This window comes from Sapajus apella, unplaced genomic scaffold (assembly GCF_009761245.1).
Source record: "Sapajus apella isolate SASKATOON/1434 unplaced genomic scaffold, GSC_monkey_1.0 scaffold134, whole genome shotgun sequence".
Classification (NCBI taxonomy): Eukaryota; Metazoa; Chordata; class Mammalia; order Primates; family Cebidae; genus Sapajus; species Sapajus apella.
The window spans coordinates 2,337,872-2,345,927 of record NW_022437074.1 but is presented as its reverse complement, the minus strand read 5'-3'; positions in this window follow the sequence as shown (position 1 = coordinate 2,345,927).

Below are 8,056 nucleotides of genomic sequence, written 5' to 3'. Positions count from 1 at the left end.
TAAATACATATTTAAACTACAATAAGAACCACTGTACACCCAAAGACACTATAAAAATTAAAAAGATAAACACTACAAAAGATATGCAAGGTTGTGCAATAATGGGAATTTTCATACACTCCTGCCAGAACGTAAATTTCTAAATTAAAGCAATTCAGAAAACCGACAGCATTTGCCAAACCCGAGCATATGTGTAACCTTGGTTGTAGTAACGCCACTCCAAGGAATATAGCCAAGAGAAATACATACACATGTTCATAAAAAATATCACATATACACTTATAAGAACATTCATAACAGCACTATTTGCAATAGCTCCAACCTGGGAGCAATCTAAATATGCATCAAGGGTAGAATGCATGTATTTTGGTGTATTTATACAATGGAATAATACACAGCAATGAGAATGAATGAACCATGGTTCAGTCTGAAATAATCTGACATAGATAATGTTGAGCAATGCTAGTTTAAGCCAGACATAAAGTATATTCTTTATAATTCTATTTGTATGAAGGTCAAATTAGGAAAAACTAATTTATGATGTCAGGAGAGGGTGGAATATTGACTAGAACCAGTAGGAAGGCTGCTCTGGCATACTAGAAAGATTCTAGCTCCAGATCTAAGTGCTGGTTTCATGAGTGTATTCAATGTGAAAATTTATTGGGTTGTACAATGATGATTTGTGACTTTTCTTGTTTTTCTCCTGCTTTTTTTTTTTGCTAAATATTAGATTATTGAAATATAACTGACATATTATAAAATTTACCCATTTTTAAAGTTTTACTTTGAGTTGACAGTTAATAATTGTGTATATATTTGGGGTACAATGTGATGTTTCATTATATGTATATGCTGTGGAATGATCAAATCAGGCTAAAAAACATATCCATCACTTCAGATATTTAATACCTCCTTGTGGTGAGAACATTCAAAATCCTTTCTTTTAGCTATCTTGAAATATAGAATACATTTTTATTTGGCATAGTTATCAAGGTGTGCAATAGATCACCAGAAGTTATTCCTCCTGTCTAATGTTTTAATCACAGCCTTCCTTTTCCTCACCATGTGCTTGTATTTTCCTTCCTTTTGCTTGTATTTTGTTGAGAATATTTTCATCTATGTTCATTAGGGATGGTAGGCTGTAGTTTTCTTTTCCTCACCTACCTCGCCTTCCCTCAGGCCCTGATAACCACCATTTTACTCTGTGCTTTTGTGAGGTTGACTTTTCGGTTCCATGTATAAGTGATATCATTCAGTATTTGTCTTTCTGTGCCTGACTTATTTCACTCAACATGATGTCTTCTAGGCTCATCTATGTTGTTGAAGATGACGTAATTTCATGTTTTTAAGGCTAAATAGTACTCCATTTTGTACACACAGCAAATATTTGTATACATTTATCCACAGATAAGCACTAAAGTTGTTTCCCTATCATGGTTCTTGTGGCTAATGCTGCAATGAATATTGGAGTGCAGCTATCTCTTCAACATACTGATGTCAGTTCCTTTGGATGTACACCCCATAGTGGAAGAGCTGTGAAACCCACCCATAGTCTCATAGATAATTTTTTTGATAAACATGGACTTTGACCTTTCTGATCTTAAAGCTTGAAACTTACATTCATTTTATCTGCATTCCTTCCTCAGGAAATGACCATCAGGGCTCTAAACAAAAGTTATCGAAGAACTGAAAGTCACCGATCAGTGACCGATAACCACATCCAGACAATGAAATGCAGATGCCTCATTCACCAAGATTGCTTCCTTGCCTCTCTCTAGTTCCTGTTTTCTTACACATTGTTACATTTCTTTCCTGCTATAGAAGCCCCTAGTTGTAGTCGATCAGGGAGATGGATTTGAGACTGAGATCCCATCTCCTTGGTTGCAGCACCCTATTAAATCCTTTTTCCTGGCCATGCCCATTGCTCCAATCACTGCCTTTCTGTGTGCTGAACAGCAGGACTTACACCAAACCCCTGGTGTTTTGGTAACCTGTGGATCATTAGTAATTGTATTTTTAGTTCTTTTGAAGAGCCTTCAAATTGTTTTCCAAAGTGGCTGTACTAATTTACAATGCTACTGATATTGCACAAGGGTTCTCTTTTCTCTATCCCTTCCCCACACTTGTTATTTTTTGTCTTTTTGATAATAGCTAATCTAACGTGTGAGGTGATATTTTATTGTAGACTTAATTTGCATTTCTCTGATGATTAGAGAGGTTATAGCATTTTTTCCTATATCTGTAGTCTATTTGTATGTATTATTTTGAGAAATGTCTTTTTAGATCCTTTGCCCATTTTTAAATAGGGTTCTTTGGGTTTTTTTTGTTATTGAGTTGTATGAGTTCCTTGCATATTTTGGGTATTGGTCTGTCAGCCAATCTGTGATTTGCAAATATTTTCTCCCAGATTGTGGGCTGTCTTTTCAGTCTGTTAATTATTTCCTTTGATGTGTGGAAAGTTTTCAGATCAATGCAATGACATTTGTCAATTTTTGTCTACCATAGTGATTTTCCATAGCTCCAGATCTATGCCATGGAGTTTTACCACTATGTTTATGTTTTCCTCTAGTAGTTTTACAGTTTCAGGTCATATGTTTAAAGTCTTTAACCCATTTTGAGCTGATTCTTGTATAAGGAATAAGATAAGAGTTTACTTTTATTCTTCCGTATGTAGATATTCAGTTTTACCAACACCATTTATTTAAAAGACTGTTCTTTTCCAATTGTGTGTTATTGGCACCTTTTTGAAAAATTAATAGACTGTAATTTTTGGTGTTTATTTATGAACTCTCTGTCTTAGTTATTGGATGATGTATCTATTTTATGCCAGTACCATGCTGTTTCGATGAGTATAGCTTTGTAATGTATTTTGGAATCTGGTGGTGTGATGTCTCCAGCTTTGTTCTCTTTTGCTCAAGATGGCTTTGGCAATTTGGGGTATCTTGTGGTTTCATATGAATTTTATAACTTCTCTTTCCATTTCTGTGAAGAAGGGCCTTGGGACTTTAATTGGGATTGCATAGAATCTATAAATAGCTAAGGGTAGTTCAGATATTTCAAAAATATGCTTTTAATTCATTAACACAGAATATCATTCAGTTTATTTGTGTCATCTTCAATTTCTTTCATCAATGTTTTAACATTTTCAGTATACGGATTTTTCATATTCTTGGTTAAATTTATTTCTAAGTATTTTATTTTTGATGGTATTGTAAATTGGAGTATTTTCTTATTTTTTAAAAAGATAGTTCATTGTTAGGTATAGAAATGCTACAAGTTTTTGTAAGTTGATTTTGTTTGTTGCAAGTTTACTGAATATCATTAGCAGTTCTAAGAGCTTTTGGGAGAAGTCTAGAATTTTCTCTCTGTAAGATCATATTATTAGCAAACAAAACATTTCACTTCTTCCTTTTCTATTTGCATGACTTGTATTTGTTTTTTTTTTGCTAACTTGTTCTTGCTGGAACTTCTAGTACTATGCTCAACATAATGGGGAAAAGAGGCATCTTTGTCATGTTTTTGATTTTAGAGAAATGCCTTCTACTTTACATCGCTGGTTATGATGTTAGCTGTGGGCTTACCGAATATAGCCTTTATTGTGTTGAGAAACATTCCTTCTATACCTAATTTGTTGAGAGTTTTTTTAACCATGAAAAGACGTTAAATTTGGGCAAATGCTTTTTGTGTTTGGCTAATGAGATATTGATATGTTTTTGTTTTTCATTCTGTTATTAAATTATGTTGCATCTATTGATTTGCATATGTGGAATCATCCTTGCATACCAAGGATAAATCTCACTTACTCATGGTGAATGATCTTTTTAATGTATTGTTGAATGTGGTTTGCTTGGATTTTGTTGAGAATATTTTCATCTATGTTTATTAGGGATGATAGTCTGTAGTTTTTTTTTTTTTTTTAATTATACTTTAAGTTCTGGGGTACATGTTCAAATAGTGCAGGATTCTTACATAGGTATACACATGCCATGGTGGTTTACTGCATCCATACCCCCTTCATCTAATTCCTTAAAGCACTGCTGCCTTTTTTCAGAGATGCCCTGCCTAGCATGGAGGGAGCCTAGTCACTGTCTGCAGAGGCCTTGCTTAGCTGCCATGGACTCTGCCCAGCTGCTGTGTAAACTTTCTTGCAATTGATTTTGTTTACACCAGAAGGTTAGAACTACCTCTGTAATGGTGGACTGCCTCAGTAGTTGTGGACCCCCCACTGAGTTGAACTGACCCGGGTTGAGCTCAAACTGCTGTGCTGGCTGCAAAAATCTCGAGCCAGTGGATTTCAGTTTGCTGGTCTTTGTAGGCAGGGGCACTGAGCCAGATCACTTGGCTCTCTGCTGAATTTTTTTCAGGGGAATGGGTGGCTCTGTCTCACAGGTGTTACAGGTGTCAGCTAAAATGGCTGCTCAGATTTGTGCTGGAAACCCACAAGTCCAGCTGAAATGGCCACCCAGTTTTGTGCTGCAAATCCACGGTGCTTGTCAGCCCAGCTGGAATCTCCTGGTATGTGGGCTGTAAAGACCATGGGAGAAGCACAATATCTGAACTGGAGTGCCGGAGTGGCCAGAAGAATCCTGGGTGGTCTCCATTGGGTAGGAGTTGGGTGGTCCTCCAGCCCACTGTACTTCTCAGATGATGCAGCACTCCACCCTACCTCAGTTTGCCCTCCTTGGGATACACTCCCTGTCCAAACAGTCCCATTGAGATGAACCTGGTACCTGTAAGGTTTATTGCCAAGCTAAAATGAGGAAACTGAGGCCAGTATAAGAAAATGAAAGGCTAATTTATTCAGCTGCCAGGCGAGATTCTATGGTCCAGGAAAGGGGCCAGAGAAGTTGCACTTGACTTCCCATGGTGTGGAGTTTTATAGCAGTGAAGGCAATTTCATTGGTTATAGGGAAAGAGGATGTGGATGGGGCAGGCTGCTATTGGTAGGCAGGCGGGACTACTGGTAAGTGGGCCGGTCGGGAATGTACGGGGTAGACTACTATTGGGCAAGTTTTGGCATGGTTTTCCAGCGGTGGGCTGGGGGCTGAGTGCATAGTTCAGTGCTGAGTGTAGACTTGGGTGTGATATGCAGAGGTGGGTGTGGGGAAGCCACATGGTGAGGCCAGATGCTGAGTAATGAGGCTGGAATGATGACGTAGTTATCAGGCATGGAGAGGGATGGGTGTGTCCATTTAGCTCCTGGTGAGGCAACCGGCCTTACTTAATGATATAGGGCACAGCTGCTTTTTGGCTACTTCCTGCAGAACAGGGGCGGAGTGGGGTGGTCAGTTGGCCGGTGCCTCTGTTGGAAGTTGGACATAGGGGTGAAGTAGCATCTGGTTTACAGCTACCCTGGAAATTTCCCTTATGGGAGCTTGTAAAAACCTGAGAAAAAAAGGGGCTAGCATTAGCAAGAGACAAACAATGATAATGGGAGCTAGCCAGGTAAGCATGGGGAATTGCCACCAGCTAAGAGAAGAGGCCGGCGCACTCTGTTTTCTTCGGAGGTTTTCTTGGAGGCGATAGAGAGTGTTGACATTTTCCTCTACTAGACCTGTTTTATTGATGTAATAGTAACACTGTTTCTGGAGAAACAAGCAAGTACCTCCTTTTTTTGCTGTTAACAGGTCTAGGTCCCGCCGGTTTGGGAGAGTAACCTGAGCCGATGATGTGATTTGTCATTGGAGGGATGCCAGAGAGGTGGCTGACGCCTCAATGGCCACATGGATTTTGTCTCTAGTTGAGCGGCTGAAGTGACACTGTAGCATAGGGCACCACTCCCTACTCCAGCCACTGCTAGAGAGGAAGCTAAGGAGAGGCCAACCACTATTGGGAGGAAGACTGCTAGTTTGCTCCGGTGATTTGGCGTTGGTGCGATGAAGGATAAGAACTCAGCTTGTCCATATACTTCTAACTGCGGGACCAAGGTAACCGGCATGCAAGGGAAGGGAAGAGAGGCATTTGTACCTTTGGTTAGGGTTCCATTACACCAAAAGTATCCTCCTGGAGGCGTGTAAAGCGTGGTTTTTACTTTGACTGTAGTGTTGCAGCTGGAGCTGCTGACTGTCCTATAGCAGAGACAGAGATCTTGGGAGTGTACCTTGAACAAGGGGATACCCGTTAGGGTGGTGCTAGGCCCTGTAGGTGATTGAGACAGATTGAACCCGGTCCAGAGGGGAACTGCAGCCAAGGGGGGTTTGTTGAGGGAGGCACATAGAAAGCAGTTGGTGAGATTTATGGCTCTGGTTAAATTTAACATGTTAGCACCTTGCTATACTGGAGTTAACCAAGAGAAAGGCTGGGGAGTGTCGCTTGAGGGCCTGAGCTGGTTAGTTAACGAGGCCTCATTCTGCAGGATGGTGTTACCTAACGAGTTGAGTTTGTCTATTTCCACCGGCACAATATGGGTATAGGGCCAAAATATTAGCCATGTGCCACTGGGGTGGCTACTTGTAGCCCAGTCGTATATTTTACCTGCAGTTCCCTTTTCCCAGTGGCTGTCCCAGGGGTCATGGACGATAAGGATTACCCCTTTCTGGGAATCAGTGTAGAGCATTCTTTTTGCTGTGTTGGTTCTTGATTTTTGGGGTTTGTGGATGACACAAGAATTATATGGACATCCACCATAAGTGGTGTTCCACCAGCGACAGTAGTCCTTGGTTTGGTCAAATAAAAAGCAGAGGCCAAAGCTGTTCCAGGCACGTTTGAGGGTAACGGCCTTTGATTGTTGGAACTGAAGCACTATGGCTGACTGGCAGCCTTCGGGCGGGCAGGCTGTCTGGGCAAGGTACTGGGTTTTGGTGACTTTACCTTCTGTCCAGGACTCCTGCAGGTAGAACCGCCAGATGTAGTAGGGGTTGACTTTAAGAGGAGAAACTAGAAAGATTGTTAGGAGAAGGGTCTGAAGGGTCAGGGGGCGATGGGCAGGGACCGTGAGTGAGGCAAAGACGAGTGGGGCCCAGGGGTTTGGATCTCCACTGGTCATTTTGGGGGGCTAGCTTGAGGCGGGACACATGGTACCATGGGGCATGACCCAGGAGTTTGGTGGCAGTGGGGATGGTTAGGACAATGATGTGGGGTCCCAACCACCTGGGCTGCAGAGATCCTGGCTTGAGGTCCCGGAGGAGAACACTGTCGCCTGGCTGGAGAGGTGCTGCCGGGTGGGAATCCTCTGGTCCTGGAACCACGGAGAGAGTACCCTGAGTAAGTGGCGGAGGAGAGGTAGGGGAGGTAGGAAGCCAGAGGAGGTGGTTGTACCAGGAGATTGTGAGAGACCAGAAAAGGCCAGCCGTACAGCAACTCAAAGGGGCTGAGACCCATTGGCCCCCATGGGGTGGCTCGGACCCGGGCTAGGTAGGAGTGTGGGCCAAGAGAGTTTTACCTCAATGGTAAGTTTGGCCAAATGGTCTTTGAGAATGCTGTGGGCCCATTCAACTTTACAAGATGACTGAGGGTGGTAGGGGATTTATAGTTTCCAGGAAATGTTAAGAGACATGGTGACCAGCTGGACCACCTGGGCTGTAAATGCTGGACTGTTTTCTGACTGGATGATTACAGGTAAGCCAAAGCAAGGGATGATTTCCTGAATTAGAAGGGAGACCACCATATCCGCAGTTTCCCTGGAAGTGGGGAAGGCTTCAATCCATCCAGAAAAGGTATTTACAAAGGTTAGGAGGTAGCGAAGTTTTTTGTGAGTGGGTATATGAGTAAAATTAATTTGCCAGTCCTGGGCTGGTAGGTTGCCACGCATTTGGTGAGTAGGAAACTGTGGCCTTAGGCTTCCCTGAGATGAGACCTTAGAGAAGGTGACACATGCCCTCTGTACATGCTCAATGGTCTGTTGTAGACCCGGTGAGAAAGGGGCTGGACAAAGTGGTACAATGCCTTGGGCCCTATATGCAAGGATTGGTGGATTTTAGTAATAATTTTTGAGGCCTGTTCCCATGGAAGGGCGATCTTGTTATTTAAGAAGATCCAGCCCCGATCAGACTCATTTCCTCCTCTTAATATGAGGTCCTGTTTTTCTGATGGTGAGTAAACCAGCGGCGTGGCTGTG